Source organism: Medicago sativa, chromosome 7 (genome assembly GCF_051527215.1).
Source record: "Medicago sativa cultivar Bolivia chromosome 7, Bolivia_mono, whole genome shotgun sequence".
Classification (NCBI taxonomy): domain Eukaryota; kingdom Viridiplantae; phylum Streptophyta; class Magnoliopsida; order Fabales; family Fabaceae; genus Medicago; species Medicago sativa.
In genome coordinates, this window is record NC_140755.1 from 54,129,082 (window position 1) to 54,148,983 (window position 19,902).

At 37.0% G+C, this 19,902-nt stretch overlaps 2 pseudogenes; both read left to right on the forward strand.

Moving 5' to 3' along the window:
• The first annotated feature begins 12,041 nt into the window (after window positions 1–12,041).
• Window positions 12,042–12,740, forward strand: LOC146906803 (secreted RxLR effector protein 161 pseudogene; annotated as a pseudogene).
• Window positions 12,741–13,261: 521 nt separating this feature from the next.
• LOC146906804 (uncharacterized) lies at window positions 13,262–14,893 on the forward strand (annotated as a pseudogene).
• The last annotated feature ends 5,009 nt before the right edge of the window (window positions 14,894–19,902 follow it).

Below are 19,902 nucleotides of genomic sequence, written 5' to 3' on the forward strand. Positions count from 1 at the left end.
TGGTCACTTTAGTCCCTGACTCTGCACCTCGATGTCACATAGGTCCCTGACTCAGGATTAAATACAAAGAAGTCCCTGACTGTGCACTTCCGTTATCACTTTAGTCCCTAACATTAAATAATTTTGTTAAGTGATGATGTGACACATGTTTTACGATGACATATGATGTGTCACAGGGACTAAAGTGAAAGTAGAAAATGGTCACTTTAGTCCCTGAACCAAAAATCATTATCCTCAAATTGAATCTCAAAACCCTAAATCCCTAAATTTCAAATCCTTAAATGTCATCTAATTCTCTCATTTGTTCAAAGTCAATCTTTCATTAAACTCAATCTTCATATTTCTTTTTGTGGTTCTCGATTTATAATATATAAAGCTTAAGGAATTAAAATAAACACTTATGAGTCCATTGTTAACATTCATTTATTTTTTTGTCAAAAAAAACATTCATTTATTTTATTGATTATCACAAGAACTTTGAAATTTAGTTTGTGTGATTTAAATTCTGAATCATTTTCTGCTTCCTGGTTCTTAGAAACAAATGATTGGTTTATTCACTATTTTTTTTTTGACATCATTCTTGTATCTTTAAGTTGTGCATGTTTAATCTTTTCGTCCATTATGCCTTTACAATTGATAGTCTTTACAATTGATACTAAATCACTAATTTTTATAAGCAATATGTTTATTAATTCTCAACAGATGCACAAGAAGTGCCACTGTTAAGAGCAGAAAGAACAATTATAGCTGAAATACATGTTGAAAAAATATTCATTAAAAGGACATTTTGGTCAGTGGTAATGGTCATATTTCTGATGCTAGTTTCATAGTATAATGCTTGTAAGATACACCTGTTGAAGAAGATAAAATATTTATCAATTTCGAAATATTTTTATTCGTCTAAATCATTCATAAAATAACTTTTACAAAAATCTTTTTTCAAATTAACAACAAAAACTTCTTGCTCATAAGAGGAACATGAGTAGTGACATCAAAGAGTGCATTTTAGAGTGGTAAAATGTGTCACGGTCATTATCTTCTCTCGCTACTATTTAGGTTGGAATGGGAGTAAATTAGAATCTTTCATCGTTTTTAAGTATTTCTTTGTACCTTATGAGGAAAGTTATCCTCCCTAGTGGTGATATTATTGAATAAATGATACGGTGATATTAATATACTTGTCAATGAAATTTTGAACCGATCTTTACTTTTCCAGAATATGGATGGCAATGGAAGTGGTGGTTGTTTCCTCCCCAATGATAGTTATCCAAATTGGTTAACCTATAATTCTGAATGTAACATCCTTTAATGCCTTATGTCTTATTGTTGTCTGTTGGTGTTTAATGGAAGATTGACTTTGAAAGAAAAAGAGAATTAGATGACATTTAGGGATTTGAGATTCAATTTGAGGACATATTGATTTTTGGTTCAGGACCAAAGTGACCATTTTCTACTTTCACTTAATCCTTGTGACACATCATATGTCTAGACATGGCAACAAAACCCATACCCGTGGTTACCCACCTGAACCAGACTCAATTGGACGGGTTTTCCGAGTTTTGTTTGGGTTTGGGTATGGGTTTGGGTTTTCTCCTATTTCAAAACACGGGTATCGGACGGGTAACGGGTATATAGGTACCCACTCCGAACCCATACCCAAACCCGTCCCGAATGCAGAAAATTACTTTACGTTGATATGCCATGTTATTTTGTTTGATAATTGGCGTGTTATAAAAACCACCATTGATATTTAAAGGAACAACGAAATCAATAGGTCTAACAAATGTCAAAGTGAACATATTGCTGGATAATGCATTACATTATTTCTCTAGGGGTTGCAATAAAACTTCTATTTTTTATTAAAAATAATTATTCAATGCGGGGACAGGGATACCCAAACCCGTCGGGGACGGGGATGGGGTTCAACTTCTCATCCTCGTTGGGTATGGGTAGGGTAACGGGTAAGTATATGAGAATAGGGTATGGGGACGGGGAATGTAAAACCCGTCCCCCCCCCCCCCCCCCCCCCCCCCCCCCCCGGTTGCCATGCCTACATATGTCATGTCATCGTAAAACCTGTGCCACATCATCACTTAACATAATTATTTAACGTTAGGGACTAAAGTGATAACGGAAGTGCACAGTCAAGGAATTCTTTGTATTTAATCCTGAGTCAAGGACCTACTACAAAATTGAGAAAATATAGCGCCCCTTAAATAGAACTTTTGACATGAAAGCGCTATAAATCAAAACATGGAGGTTTAAGCTAGCGCTTTTTTGAAAAAACGCTAGCTATGCTTCTAAGTTTATATAGTGTTTTGTTCGAAAAGCGCCAGCATAGGTTCAACAAAAATAATAAATATTTTTTAATTTTTTTATCATATACGGTGCTTTTGATGGAAAGCGCTAAAAACAAATCAAACTTAAATAGCGCTTTGTAAGCGCTGCTGTAGGCTTGATAAAGATAGCGGTTATATATATATATATATATATATATATATATATATATATATATATATATATATATATATATATGTATATATATATATATATTAAAAAAAGCGCTATTTACAGAGTAGTTTGATATAGCCGAGTGGTAAACCATTATCACTAAATCCTTGAAGTTCCCCTATTCCCTATTCAATTCCTAGAGCTCTGTAGTTGGTTAATTTATTTATATTATTCCCTATTCAATTCCTAGAGCTGTGTAGTTTGTTAAGTTATTTATATTTTTTTTATAAAAAACGCTATTAACTAAAATACCCTTGTTCGATCAGAGCTGTGTAGTTTGTTACCCTATTCAATTCCTAGAGCTGTGTAGTTTGTTAATTTATTTATATTTTTTTTTTTTATAAAAAACGCTATAAACTAAAATGCCCTTGTTCGATCCCTGCATAACACAATTCGATTGCTAGAGCCTAGAGCTGTGTAGTCTGTTGATTTATTTATTTATGGGTCTTGTTATCTTGTGCCCTTAGGGCACAAGTTAAGGAATCCAAAATTAGAAATTTTTCATAGAAAAGAACAAAAGTTTGACTTTGAAAAGTTGAATAAAGTTGAATGCACAACTTTTAAGAGAATTATTTCTATTTTAAATTCCCTAACATATGCCCTTAGGGCACATGTTAACATTGGCCTTTATTTATTTATTTTTTTTATAAAAAAACACTATAAACTAAAATGTCCCCTGTTCGATCCCTGCATAACATATATTTCAAATTTTTTTCAATTTTTATGAAAAATCGATTGCAGTATTAAAGCATCAGCAACAACATTCGCCTTTCCAGGATGATAACTCAACTGAAAATCGAAATCTTTAAGATACTGCAACCAGCTTCTCTGCCTCATATTCAACTCCTTCTGGACAAACAAGTACTTCAAACTCTTGTGATCACTGAACACTTCAAACTTAGAACCATACAAATAATGCCTCCAAATCTTCAACACATACACAACGGCCGCTAATTCCAAATCGTGAGTCCGATAATTCTTCTCATGCACTTTCAACTGCCTCGACGCATAAGCCACAACTTGACGATTCTGCATAAGCACACCACCAAGACCCATCTTAGAAGCATCACAATACACAACAAACGATTCCTTCGGATTCGGCAAAATCAACACTGGACCTGAAGTCAACCTCTTCTTCAACTCTCGGAAACTCTTCTCACACTTGGCATCCCAAACATAAGCTTGTCCTTTCCGAGTCAAATGCGTCAATGGTAACGCCAACTTAGAGAATCCTTCAATGAACCTCCGATAATAACCTGCCAAACCAAGAAAGCTTCTAACTTCAAAAACAGACTTAGGTGATTCCCACTGCAACACTGCATCAACCTTCGACGGATCCACAACAATACCACCTTTAGAAATCACATGACCAAGGAAACTCACTGCCAGCAACCAAAACTCACACTTCGACAACTTAGCAAACAACTTCTTCTCCTTCAAGACTCCCAACACAATCCTCAAATGCTCGGCATGCTCTTCTTCAGACTTCAAATACACCAAAATATCATCTATAAACACCACCACAAAACGGTCCAGAAAAGGATGAAATATTCTATTCATATAATCCATGAAGACACCTGGCGCATTAGGTACTCCAAATGGCATCACAGAATACTCATAGTGTCCATACCTTGTTCGGACGCAGTTTTAGATATATCTTCCTCCTTCACTCTAATATGATGATATCCTGACCTCAAATCAATCTTACTGAACACTTCTGCACCAACCAACTGATCCATCAAATCATCAATCCTCGGAAGCGGATACCGATTCTTGATCGTCACCTTGTTCAACTGCCGATAATCCACACACAACCTCATGCTTCCATCTTTCTTCTTAACCAACACCGGAGCACCCCACGGAGAAACACTCGACCTGATAAACTGCTTCTCTAGCAATTTTTCGAACTGCTGCTTCAACTCACCTAACTCTGATGCAGATATCTGATACGGCGCAATCAAAATAGGACTCGTTCCTGTACCAAATCAATTGCAAACTCAACTTCTCTCTCTGGCGGCAATTCGGTAATGTCGTCCGGAAAAACTTCTGGAAACTCTTGCACCGCCTGCAAATCACCAACTCCATTCTCACTACTCTCCTTCAAGGAAGGAAACATCAAAAACACACTGGCTTCACCGTCCAAAGACTTCTTCACCTGCTCCGCGGTCAAGAACTTCCCACCTTCCTCAGCTACCGGCTTAGAAAATGTTATACTCTTGGTCAAACAATTAATGTTAACACCAAAAGATAACATCCAATCCATACCAAAAATCATGTCAATATGCTTCAACAATAGACACACAAGATCCAGCTCGAAATCAACGTTACCAAAGCTAACAGGACACTTAGCACACACTAAGGAAGTAGTCACTGAACCACTAGATGGGGTGTCGATAACCATCCCTCGCGACAACGGAGTCACAACCAAACCCAAACGCTCAACACAACTAGCCGCGATAAAAGAATGAGTAGCACCAGTATCAATAATTGCAATCAAAGGAGTACTATTGATAAAACACATACCTTGGATGAGATTATCCGGTTGCTCCACGTCTTCTGCATTCAGTGCAAACACCTTTCTCGCCGCCTTCTTCGGCTTGGTACACTTGGTACTGATATGCCCCTTCTCACCACAATTGTAGCAAGTAATCTCCTTCTCAACATAAGTGCACTCAAAGGCCTTGTGACCCGCTTTTCCACACTTGTAGCAACTATCACCCTTCTTGCAATCATTAGCAAAATGACCCAATGTGCAACACTTGAAACACCTGAACTCAGCAACATTAAGCTTAGAGCCTCCACCAGATTCTTTTTTCTTTCCTTTGTCCTTGTTGTACGATTTCCCAAATCCATGACTATTCCCTTTCTTATCATGATGAGCCTTGTAATGATTAGCTTTAGCCCTCCCGGCATCATCAAACATACGACACTTATGCACCAAAGTGTCAAAGTCTCGAATCTCTTGAATACACATATACTGGTAGATATCGAGCCTCAAACCGCTCTCAAACTTCACACACTTGGAAACCATAGCATCCTCGGCATTGATGTACGGACAAAACCTCGAAAGCTCCTCAAACTTTGCAGCATACTCAGCCACTGAACGGTTCTCTTGCTTCAAGTTCAAGAATTCTACTTCCTTCTTAGTCCTCAAATCCTCAGGAAAGTACTTCCTCAAAAACTCAGTCTTGAACCTAGTCCAAGTCACAGCTTCACCACCGGCCTCAAGCCTTCCTTTAGCATTGGTCCACCAATACTCAGCCTCATCAGCAAGCATATGAGTAGCCAACCTGACCTTCTGATCCTTACTAGTCACCATAGCACGAAAGATCCTCTCCATGGCTTGCACCCATGTCTGAGCTCCATCCGGGTCATACCTACCCTTAAACGTCGGCGGACTGTTTCGCAAGAAACGATCAAGCCTCCGCTCCTCAGCTTCTCCATGATCACGATGACCAATCGCCGCCTGCTCGTTAGCCTGAGCCAACACCTAGGCCATCGAAGCCAAAGCCTGAGCAATCGCCGCATCATCTCTACCACCAGCCATCTCACTTCTACAAAACCACCAACAGATAAGAACCAAAAGCACAACAAGACAAGTACCGAAGGTAACTCATTACCATTCGCATACTAACAGAAAAATTCAACGGATGCTAGTCTAGACAAGGACTAACCAGGCTCTGATACCAACTTGTAACGCCCTATTTCTATTAAAGCGATAAAACACGCGAATATAACAAATATTCAAGAAATAGACGCTACGTCTCAACATAATCCAAAATCATCATGCATATATATATATATATATATAATATCTCAACAGTCGCAGCGGATACAAATCAAATAACTCCAACATATACATGCCATGGTTAAATACAACATCAACTAAAAATCCTCCAAGTCCAACAAATGGACAATATCAACAAGATAAAATAAAAACCAACAAGGCATAAAAAGACTCTACGACCTAATCAGAGCCTAAAACTACGACTCCAGACGATAACGGAGAAAGCTCCCGCTATCGAGCACTCACCACAAAGCAACTACTCCTGCACAGCGTCTACCCATCCATACAGACAGGTATGCGGCAAAAACCACTGGAGGTTAGCTTTACATTAATCATAATCAATGATAATAATTGAAATGAAATAAACAATTCGATTTCCAAATAGTTAGCATAAACCATTAACCCCCAGATATACATTCATACAACCAATCCAATATCACAACAAGCAACCATCAATGCACTTATCACCAACAAGCATTATTCACATTCACAACAAGACTTCATATTATTATGCAGTGCGCCTAAACTTGACACATATATGCATGTGGTACCGTAACAACAGTCATTAGATGCCAACCGCACATCTATGTAAGAGTACACCTCCTCTTACAAATACTATGTAAAAGTACACCTCCTTTTACATTTCAACATATGACTCAATATGATATGATGCATGGATATACAACAACGACCCGATAATGCACAACCTCAACATAATAACTACCAACGACAATGTAAAAGTACACCTCCAATTACATTGACTATCTCAACAACAATTGCATTAACAAGTACTCATGTCCACACATTCAACAATCATAATTCAAATAAGAGTCATCAACATGGATCAACATACATCAACATCGACTACAAAATATCACAACAATTCCATATACTCCTCATGAACCAAGTAAAATGGAACAACACGACATTTCATGGTAACATCATATTCAACCTTCAAAAATCATCCACATATCCTCAATTAATCATATAAAACCATTCATGAAAGATTATAACGTAATTGGTTTAAAAGAACCATTTTCAACCAAGTTCGTCTATCTTTCCACCATTTTCAAAATAATTGAAGTATTGAACCAAAGCCAAGTAAACAAGATCCAATGTCTCAACTAAGTATACCTCTAAGCTACATTTAAGTGCAGTAGAGTATACCTTGGCGTTTCACCGGCTAAACACGACGAAATCATGAAAATCACAATGTTCGTCTCACTTTATCATTTTTACAAAAGAATTCCATTTTCAAAACAAAACAAGTTAAGACTTGATGAAACCAATCACAACCATTTTTAGAAGTCATATAAATAGCATACAACCTTAACCCTACTTCAATTCCACGAGAAAAACGAGTTTCCGAAAAATTGACGTTTTAGACCATTTTTCGAAAATTAAGTGAAATTCACAAAATCAAGTCCAATTCGATTCAAATGAAGTTCCACTAGGTTTAAGTGTGTACACAGAGCTTAAACAAGTTAAAAGAAACATTTTAGAAAGCCTGGATTGGTCCCCAAGTGCACGAAATGAAAAATCAAAAGTGGTTGTATAGAAGGTAGCACGCTTAAGCGACCGCCGCTCGCTTAGGCGTCCAAGTTACAGAAGCAACAGGGACTGCCCACTTGCAGCACGCTTTCAGCATGCTACTGGCTCGCTTAAGCGTGGCCTGCACGCTTAAGCGTCCTGCACCAGAACAGTTCTAAAATGTTTCGGGTTCCAACCCCTTTTCACCCCAAAATCCCAAATTTGATCCTTCCAAACCCGAAAACTTAATCCCAAAGATGTTTATAGGTCATATACACTTCAAAACACTTAAACATGCATATGTTTTAAGATTAAAACATCAACACAACAAAATTAATCAATTCACCAAACTTTCCCAACTTTCAACAACAACAACAATTCTCATCACAAATCACTAATTCATGATACCCAATGCATCAATTCATCAACAACACATGTTAAAACAACAACAACAACATTTGAACATGAATTCATCATCAATCTAACAACCACAACATTATTCATCATCAATTTCATACAAAAACTCATCATGTTCATATATACCCATTTTGACATACAAATTCAACAACAACAACACAATTATCATTCAATTCATGCATATAATCATATCATCAAAATTAAACACGAATTTCTACATCTAAAATCAAATTAACCACTTAACCACAATTATGCAAAGAATTAGAGTAGAAATTAGACTACTAGATTATGATTAAAGACTAACCCCGTTACCTTAATTCTTCATAATATCAACTAGGGCTTCACTTTAGCTCCCAAAGCTTGAATCTCTAGCTCCCTCTAGCTCTCTCTAGATCCTCCTCTTCCAACCCTTATCTTCTCTCTATCTCTATCTCTTCTCAATTGTGAAAATGTTGGTAAAACCCTATTTTTCCCAAAGAATAGTGTTTATATAGGCTCTACATAATTGAGCTCAACTCACAATGCCTTAATGGGCCTAACCCATTACTAATCTAACCCAAAATCTTACTACTCACTTAACTGTAAAATGTAATACTAACGTTCACCTACCGGTAATAAAACAATTCACTACAACTCTCTAGCACTTAGTAAAATAATACTAGCTCTCACTAAGCACTAAAAATAATCCTCATCAAAATTACTAAATAACCCAACTCATAAAATGACCAAAATACCCCTGAGTCCAAAATGATTAAAATACCCTTCTAACACCGAATTCTACAACTCCCAACCAAAAATACACACAAAGGCAATTAATCACATAAGAGCACATATAACACACATAAATAAATAATAAAATAAATCTAGCGAAAAATCGGGCTGTTACAACTTTCATTGCTAGAAAATTTGGGGTGAGTGTGAATCAAGGGATCAAGAGGATAGAGAGGAACTATTATCTAGACTTATATACCCTCACTACTTTGTCCTTCCTTAGAACCCATGGCCCCACTCACAATTACCAATATGAATAAAGAATTATTAGAGCTAATTGTTTGATTATTCTACCTAATCCAGACATAATTAACCCGGAGGTGGTGGAAAAATTTGCTTTATGTTGGCACTAACCCGCAGGTACCAGATGATGGTGATGATGGTGGTGATGAAGAGGTGGTAGATGCACAACACCATGAACAAGAAGCTGGTGGAAGCTATAATGATGAACGGTGGGCATGGATGCAAACCAAGATTCAAAGAATAAGCACCGAGTAACAAAGACAAGGTGTTGAAATGGTCGGGCAAAGGAACAATGTCCAAAGGGGCAATCGAATAAATGAAGAAAATAATCAAATGCTCCGGACCATGATACAACACCTTCACCTCCAAGGGGTCCACTTTATGGACCTTAATAAAATTGTGAGCTTTCCTCTTCCTCTACTCTTCTCTACTCTTCTTCTTCTTCTCCTACTTCTACTTCTTCTTCTTCTTCTTCTTTTCTTTTCTTTTCTTTTATTTGGAATCATTGAGGACAATGCTTCTCCTAAGTGTGGGGGGAGCCTAATAAAGTGTCTTGAGTCGTAGTGTGCCAAACTCCCTTGAACTTTATTCTTTTGTTTTGTTTTAATTGCGAAAGGCATGATTAAGCGGCTTATTTTTATTGAAAATTATGACATAAATTTTTTGTTGTCTCTTCTAAATTGGTCATTTCTTGTACATGAAAGTGATTTCTTGTGTTTTTAGTGTTCATGCTATACCCACATCATGTTTTATTGTGAAAGTTCTCCAATGATAAAAGCACTTAGTTGCAATCCTTGAGCAAGTGTATGAGTAGGTATTTTAAGGAACACGTTCTAACTTTAATGGTAACTTAGACCCTTAAAAGTCTTCAGAGTAAAAGTAGTATAAGTTTGTGTGGGGAATAATGTGTTATAATGTGTTAAACCAAAATGGGGCGGAAGCAATATCACCAACACATGGAGGAAAGGATACCCCTCGCTGACTTCCTACATGTGGTGATGCTTCTCTAATAAACTGAACGTAATTTCCATAAATCCCTCTAAAAAGAGGAAATAATTAAATACATTATCAACACATGGAGGAAAGGATACCCCCTCGCTGACTTCCTACGTGAAGATGATTAATTTGCAGCACTACTTAGGGTGATCATGGAATCTAGGAGGAAAGGATACCCCCTCGCTGACTTCCTATGAGAAATGATATCCCCTAAGCAATCTGCAAGCCCCCAAAGCATTTAAATTGTCAAATTAAATCTAACTAATTTCCATCTCTCTTATATGAAATGAAGAAAGGACTTTTCGCGGTTACTTTAGTGTTAAGGTTAGAACATGTTCCTCATAATATTTGTCTTATACATGAGCATGAAAAGGGTTGGACTACACACACACACTCACTTGAGACTTGATGTTGGGTTGAATAGGTTCACAAGGAATACTTGAAGTTATGATTAGTGTACATTGAAATAAAGCTTTAGAGGAGACACAAGTTTTTAATTGAATTGTCATATGTTAATCTTTTTGTTGCTGCTATGATTAATGCCTTTTGCTTGAGGTCAAGCAAAGATTCAAGTGTGGGGGAGTTTGATGAGTCAATAATGAGTTATTAATTAGTGTCTTTTAATTAATATTTGAGTTTATTTTATTTAGATTTAATATGTTTTTATTTCCTTCTAGAACTATTTTACTTCAATTGCAAGTTATTTTATTTTAGGAACAAATATTTGAAAGATGGAGTCTTGGAGCAAAAGAAAGGAGAATTGGAGCTGATTCATGCCAAAAATATGAAGATCTCATACAAAAATATCTTGTGCAAAGAATTTGAAGATCCTTCACCAAAATATGAAGATTTGATACAAAAATATGAAGCCAACCAATAGAAGCTTCACACGTCCCCAATTTGCCTTTTGCTGCTTTTGCTTTAAAGACAAGCTACCTATTAGTTTCTTGTGGAACATTCTAGTGATTAGTTGCTTAGGTTTTAAGTCGACATAAGACTATAAATAGAGTAGCTAGCTATCACAATAATTCATCTTTTCTTCTTGGAATAAAAGTTCACCTTTATTTTATTGTTATTTACTTTTATGTTCTTCCTCTTCTTCTTCTCTTCTATGTCTACAATTAACGTGAGTGAGTAGACTCTTCTTGTCTTGTGATTGTTGGATAAGTCTAATGACATAATCCTAATCAAACCAAGCCTTAAACCTTAATTTTATGTAACCCTAATTTCTAATCTAAATTCACCGTTTTAACATGAATTAACAATTATCAAACTGTAGAAGCGAAAGTGGAGGGTTTGATAATTGTTAATTCATCATCTCAATTTTGATATTCGAACAAGTGAATTTAGACAAGGATTGCGAAACATGAAAATAGTCTAGCAAACGTTGAGACACATAAAGTTTCGAGCTTCAAGGATTCCAAAAGCAATCAACCATGAAAATAGGCGTGGTTGCTAGAGGAACACACTCACTGAGACCGAAAGGAGATGTGATAGGCCAAAGAGAAACTTGTCTTTAGAAATTAGGTCTAACATAAAGTTATAAGTTTAAAGGTTTGGTTTGTGAAGGGTTTGTCACCATGATGGACCAATGATCCCAAGGCTCTTTTATTTTATTATTGTTATTTCCTTTTAATTAAAAATCCAAACTTTATAACTTAAAACTCCTTTCTAATCAATGTTGAAAGTTAATTGAATTCATAACTCCCTGTCGGAACGATACTCTTTTATCACTACTTCGGTAGAACCGTGCACTTGCGGTTTTATCCCATCAATGAACACTCCAATGCATCCAACCTGCACATTAAGAAAAGAAGATATTGGAACAAAAGTAGACCAGAAGTTGTACAGAGGTATGATTGGTTCTCTGTTATACCTCACTGCATCTAGGCCAGATATTTTATTCAGTGTATGCTTGTGTGCAAGATTCCAATCAGATCCTAGAGAATCTCATTTAACTGATGTTGAGAGAATCTTCAGGTATTTGATAGGAACAACTAATCTTGGACTCCTTTATAGGAAATCCTTAGATTATCAGTTGGTTGGATTTTGTGATGCTGATTATGCTGGTGATAGGATTGAAAGAAAGTCAACTAGTGGCAATTGTCAGTTTCTGGGTGATAAGCTGATATCTTGGGCTAGCAAAAGACAAGCAACTATTGCTATGTCTACAACAGAAATAGAATACATCTCAGCTGCAAGTTGTTGTTCACAACTACTTTGGATGAAACATCAGTTGGAAGACTATCAGATTACTGCTAAAAGTATTCCCATTTATTGTGATAATACTGCTGCTATTTGTTTGTCAAAGAATCCAATTCTACATTCAAGAGCTAAGCATATTGAAATCAAACACCACTTTATCAGAGACTATGTTCAAAAAGGAATTTTAGATATACAATTCAGTAATACTGAGCATCAATGGGCTGATATATTTACTAAGCCTTTAACTATGGAAAGATTTGATTTTATAAAGAAAATTTGAACATGCACTTTGTGTCTGATTGAAATTTGCTTGCTCTTGAATAGGAATTTAGGTCCTGAAGTCTGTCAAGAAGTTATGGTCCATCAGAAGCTCTTTATTGAGGTTATGAGGAAAACGTGCTTCTGAAGATGACATCAGCATCTGAAGTCAAGAAGCTGGGTTTTGTGCTTCTGAATAGCAGAGTTAGTGGAAATGCTGGAAGTTACTTTTTAGTGACACCATGCCCACTTACTTGGCAGTTACTCTGAGAACTTCTGACGTGGCTTATGTGTACGGTTGTATAACGTAAGAGGGCAATGATGATTTAAGCTTTGACATTACTATCACACGCCCTCTATGTCATTAATGCTATGTTTGTTTGTCTCCTTTACTGAACTGCAAACGTTTTACTAAAAACACTTAGACAAATTCACACACTACTCACTTCACAACAAACACTTTCCGTTCTCCACCTCTCTTTGCGAAGTAAACGCACTCTCTTCAACTCAAAACCTAGAACCCTAAAATCTTCATCATCATCAATGGCATCATCAAGCTCTGTTCCTGAATCAAGCATGCAACAAGAAGAAGTTCTAGAATCAACTTCACAAGATGCTTCTGCTTACGAAATTAAAGGAAGGATTGTGTCCTTAAAAGAATGGGAGTTAAGGATTCAAACGGAAAATCCAGTTGACTTCAACTTTCTCGATTATCATGGGTGTGATATCAGAGGTTACTACGAAGCACAAGGGCTAATGCCATATTTTGATATGTTGAATGGACCAACATACAAAACACTAGTAAGACACTTCTGGGTAAGAGCCTCTGTGTATGATAAAGCTGCTTCAGAGATTGAAGAAAAAGAGAAGATTATGCTTGACCCTACCTTGAAAGGGAAGACAAGAGAGGAAATGGGGCTGGAAGCATTTAGATGCACAGAGATTAGATCAAGCATCATGGGAATTCCAGTGTTTATCTCAGAATGGGCAATAGCATCTGTTCTCAGAAGAGATGCATCTGGTAAATATTCAGGATTAGAGATACCTAATCCCAAGATAAATCCTTGAAATGAGATTGTCAACATGTCCATATTCAACTCCAAGATGCCAGGAAAGTATGCTGATTTGAGCATGGAAAAGAAATTGCTTCTGAAGATTCAGAATGAGAATCTGCTACCAAAAGGTGGTGGCAGTGATCAACCTTCATTGGGACATAGAGTTTTCCTTCATCACTTCATCAACTAGGAAAAAGTCAATGTACCCAAGTACATATTCAAGCATATGATCAAGGAACTAAGGGAAAGTCAACTGAAAAGCAGGTGTTGGGTTCCTTATGGGAGACTGATATCAGAAATCCTTCATCAGGGAGGGATTTTGAAAGCTCTTAGTGTTGTCAACTTCTTCACTGACAAGCAACTTGAAACTGAGACCGGGAAGGTAATCAATGGCAAGACTCTCGGGAACATGTCCTTGATTCCTAAGGATGCCTTCAAAAAGCTCAGTACTGATATCAGTGAATCTAAAGCTAAGTCAAATCTGATGGAAGATTTTCCTCCCATCTGCAAGAAGGACCCCATTGATGTTCAGATGCACTTCATTTCAGACCACTTTCAAACATATGGTCAAGTCATCAGGCTGGAAGATGTGCCCGAAGAGATGTATGGTGGTGCTCTGCCTGTGGCCAATAGCAGAAAATCTAAGAGGAAGGAGACCTCTAAGGAAGAGTACCTGGAAGGTGAACAACCTTCAAAGAAAGCTAAGAAGGAAAAGAAGGTTAAAGGGGCTGGTTCAGTGAATGTTGGTGCATCTGGCTTACCAACAATTCAAGAGGAAGTTCAGGACTTGAACATTGATGTTGTCCTGAGCAAGAGAACCAGAAGTGGCAAAGCTGCTGCTTCCACTCAAACTGCTCCTGAACAGCCTCCAGTTCCTAAGAAGAAAAGAAAGCCTGCTATTAGAAAGATAAAGGAATCAATGTATGTGACTGAAGAAGTAGAAGGTGTTGAAGCTACTACAGATTTGGTTACAAGAGAGATTAAGAGAAAGAAAGCTGAAGATGCTGCAGCACTCCAGAAGGCTCTGGAGGTTGCAAAAGAGGTTGAAGTTTCTGCATCCAGCCTGGCTAAAGAAGATGCAATCTCAGATGCTCAAGAGATTGTTCAAACTACCCAATAACTACAAGAGCTAGCCACTTCAGAAGCTGGTAATATGATGATGATTGTGACTGCTAGTGAAGAAGCTCAGGAGAACATTGCAACTGGATCAGAAGTTGTTGCTCCAGAAGCTGGTGAAAGAGATAATCTTGATATCTCACATAATAATGATGTAATAGAAGTAGAATCAGACTCTACCCCATCCACATCCTCCCAATCCTCATCTTTATCTTCTGATTTAGATAATATAACTTTAGGTGAGCTTTACACAATCAAACACATCAAAAAGCCTAATGTCAACATTTCTCATGAACCTGTTAGAACAGATATAGATGAGAGAATCATTGGTTTATCTCAATACAAAGCAGATCTCTGCAATAGATTACCTAATCACCCTCTCCAACCACCAATGATTCAACCCCTCAATATGGTTGCTTCTGAAGCAAATATTGAATCCTCATCATCATCTCAACCACCCTCAACCAACCAAAACCAAGGGACATCAGTCCTAGACAATCTGGTCAGTTACTACTCAGGTGAACTACCAGAGGTTAGGCCAACCTCAGAGAAAGCCTCTGAAGTAGTTTCTGTGGAAATTGCTTCAGAAAGCCCCCAACATCAAGCACCTAACCAACAAATGACACCATCAACTAGCCCTGAACATGTTCCTACACCTGAACATATTTCTCCTGAACATATGGTTCCTGAGCAACTTGCTTCTGAGCATATCATTTCATCCTCCATCCCTAAAACTATCAGTGAATCTGATTTCATGATCACATCAGATGCTCCTGATGTTGAGATTGAACATTCATCTTCAACTATGATTGAAAAGTCTGTTCCTGATCAACCCTCAACCAGCAACACTCAAACACCAAACTCCACAGACAGCCAACCTTCATCTTCATCCTTAGCCATCCAACTTGCTACTCCTACCAAACCTACAAAAATACCCTCACCACCAACTATTTTCTAGATTCTACTCTATTACAAGATGTGTGTGAGAATATAGGTCAAGAGTTGATCAAGCTGATTCAGGCAAGGGAAAACCTTACTCACAAGGAGAGCTATGAGAAGCAGTGGAGGAGATTAAAAGATAGAGTTGACTTTGTCTTGTCTGAACTCCAGAGAACTTGTCTAGATGAACAAGACACAGCTCAACAGAAGCTCCAAGACTGGTTGAAATGAGTAGATAACAACCTGCAGAAAGTGAAGATTCTTAGAACCTGGGTGCAGAATCCACCTAGCTTAAAAGGAAGAGAAGTTACAGACTTCATTCCTTCTGGTGTGAATCCTAGAGACTTGGATCTAAGCTTTTTGAGCAAGGTCAATTTCATATCAGCATCTGGAAGCCTGGATATATTTAAAAAAAATGCTGACTTGGAATCTGAGAATAGGAAGCTAAAGAAAGAGCATATGGAACAAAGGCTACTCATGCTGGAATACAAGTCTTCTACTAAAGCAAATTTAGAAGAAGCAAGAGAAGCTATGAGAGAAGCTAGAGCAAGAGAAGAGAATCTGATGAAGAGTAATGAAGAGTTCAAGAATCAGATGAATCAAAAGCAAGAAGCTATGGAGAAGAAGCAAGAAGAGACCAACCAGTTGATAAAACAGATGATGGACATAATGAGCAAACAAGCCCAACCTTAGTTGCACACCATTTTAGCTTGTTTAGTCTTTACTTGAAATTTTCATGCTTTACATCTTCTGGATTTTATTATGCCTCTGTCTTGAAATTTTGCTTCTGAACATATTTTGCTTCTGATCAATATCAATGCATCTGAACTCAAGTGTTTTGCTCTGATATACTCCTCGTATTTATGCTCTGATAAATATATATATTTGCATGTGTGCTCTGGTATAGTTATGTGTTTTATACTCTGAATATAGAATATTTTCTTTTCTCACTATCTTTTTCTTACTTATTTCTTTTTGTCTTTAGTTTTTAAACTTTTTGTTGATGACAAAAGGGGGAGTAGTATGTATAGTATTTATAGGCTCTGAGCCCCATTAATTTAATTTTTAATCATTTTAAATTAATAGGACCAACTTCTTATCTCCTAGTCTATTGATGTGAGAATATTCTGAGTGTTATTGCACTTTTAAATGATGAATTTAATTAACATGGATATAACTCAGGAGGAGCTTACAAAACTCACCTTAAGTACTATTAGACTCAGGGAGAGCTTGCAAACCTCAAACCCTTACAGTCAACTTGTTAATTGGATTAACAACAATTACACATTTTAAATACTATTGTTTGTCATCATCAAAAAGGGGGAGATTGTTGCAACAAAATGTGTTTAACAATAAACCTTTGAGAGTTTTGATGATAACAAGGTATTACAAATTGTCAATTGGACTAGCTAATATTTGCTCAAGTGTACAGGACCATAGACAAAAATTTGACATCTTAAATAGGTTCTGGATGAACAAAAGAGAGCTTAGAAATCAACAAAAAGGAAGATTAAAAGCATCTGAAGAGAAAGCGCTCCTGAAGACAAAAGTGCTCCTGAAGACAAGGCGTTCCTGGAGTGATGACGTCATCAGAAGCAAGTTCATCAGAACCATCTCATCAGAAGCTGAAGATCACTAGAAGTTGTAGTTCATCAGGAGATACAAGACTTAAAGCTTCAAAGGCTGTTCAATGGATTTAAACTCGTCTAAGCATTGCAGAAGACTGGAAATGTGAAGCAACAATCAATTTGAGAGGATTTGAAGACATTGGATACTTATCTTCAAAAAGCGTTGACAAAGTACAATTGTACGAAGTGTACAACCACTACCTCCACTACTCTGTGTTTGTCTCTGCTACAAGACAAGAAAAACAGCTCTGCCTGCAACGATGTTCCTTCACAATGGGAATGGATTTGAAATTGATCCTTCATAGGACAACTACCATATCAGGCAAAAGATCATTGGTGATTGATCAAAGCTTCAAACGACACTTTTTGATATGCTGGCAATTTCACAACGTCTCTTTCACACCTCTATATAAAGGAGTGAAGACTTAGAGATTGGTATAAGACTCAACAACAATTTACAAGTGCCAAAACTCTGCTGAAATTGTTCTGCATTCAAAGTTCACTTAGAATTTCTGTTCAAAGTTCATATCTTAGAAATTCTAGAGTCTTAAGAGTCTGTATATGATTTGTATTGTGAACACCACTGATTGTATATCAAGTGTTCAACCTCAAACATTTTTCTTTATAATTCTATTTGATTAAAAGTCTCTTGCAGTTGTGCTTGAGCATTAGAAGTCTCTTGATTGTGTTCAGGATCATAGGAAGTCTCTTGCAGTTGTGCTTGAGAAATTTGAAGTCTCTTGCTAGTTGTATTAGTGAGCAGTTGTAATCAGATATTACATTATAGTGAACTCTCCTTGGAAGTGCAAGGGGGACAGGACTACTTCCGGTTTTTGGAAGAAACCTGTATAATTGCTTTGTGTCTTTGATAAGTACTAGGAAGTGTTAAATTCATGTTATATTTTATGCACTTTTTGTTACTTGTTTTGCAAGTTATTGAAGGAAAAGCCGAGAAATAAGCGTTAAATCCCTTATTACGCTTTATATATCTTACTCTATCCTTTTATGCAGGAATTTTCCCCAAGACACTGAGCAAAGACCAAAAATCATGAAAAAGTGCAAAATGGCAGAAGCTGAACCAGGAGGCAGTGTGTGCTCGCACTCAACTCGCAATTGCGAGTAACAGTTGCGAGTAACTCGTAGTTGCGAGTTCATTAGCTCGCAGTTGTGAGTTAGGGCGGTTTAGCCGCCAGATGTGCATGGCAGCAGTTCATTGGTCCAGAAAGAGCAACTCGCAATGGCGAGTGGTGTAGCTCGCAGCTTCGAGTTCAGGCAGAGCAGAAGTCTATAAATAGCCACTTGCTATTCTTCAAAGAGAGGATCTTGCTATTAGTTAGTTTTTCTCTTAGTTTTCACATATAGTTATTTTAGAGAGAGAAATAGGGCTAGTGCATATAGAGTGAGAGTGATTTGAAGTTGGATTTTTCCTCCTTTGTGAGACATCACAAGTTGTAATGAATCTTTCTCTTTCAATCCATTCTTGCAAGGCTTCCATGATGATGAGTAGCTAAATCTCCTTTGTTGGGATTAGAGGTACTTGATCTTTGCTAACATAAAATCTTTTGATCTATAAATATGTTTCTAGCATCTTTATTCAATATTGTTGTTATTCTTGCTCTTAATGATTTCAATGAGATTCAAGATGATTTGGACACGAACTCTTGAATCTAGACCTAGAGTAACAATCTATCTTAGGTTATCATTCTTGACACTTTTTTTAATCTTTGATAATCACCTTTAATCAAAACCTTAATGCTTTTGGACATTTAGTCGGTTGGACACGATCGATTAAGTCATCCGATCGTCTTTGTGATCGTTTGAATGATTTGGACACGAATGTTTAAACGATACTTTAGAAATAACGATATCGCTTTGGACACGAAGGATATTGTAGAAATGATTGTGATAACATTGTTTGAGAAGCTAGAATCCGTATTGATCATTAGGTTATGTGCAACGCTTGGTTAAGGAACTTTAGTCCTAACAAGTTTCACGCCTTATTAATCTCAAGCTTTACTTTTGCAATTTAGTTTATCTAGTTACAATTGAAACAAACAAGTACTCTTAATACTTAGAATGAAAATTGATGTTGTTTCATCTTGGTTTTCGGGTGTCAAACATTGATTACGTTTGAACCTTTTAAACCGGTGATATCTCATTTTTTCTTGGGAAGGGAAAAAATAAGCAAAACCCTTGAGAATCGAGGTCCGGGAGTTGTTTTCGCTACGGGAAGGTGTTAGGCACCCATAACGACTATAGTATCCTATAGGAACCGTCTTTAATTTCTACGCGCGCGCTTTATTTTTAAATGCTATTTTGAAAGGTTATTTACACCTAAAAGTTACTAAATGAAGAATTGGAGGGAGAAGAATGTTTTTGGATTTTTATTTTAGTTGAATTGAAGGAATTTTGTTCCTTGCCTACGTACCCGTTTAAGGGATCAAAT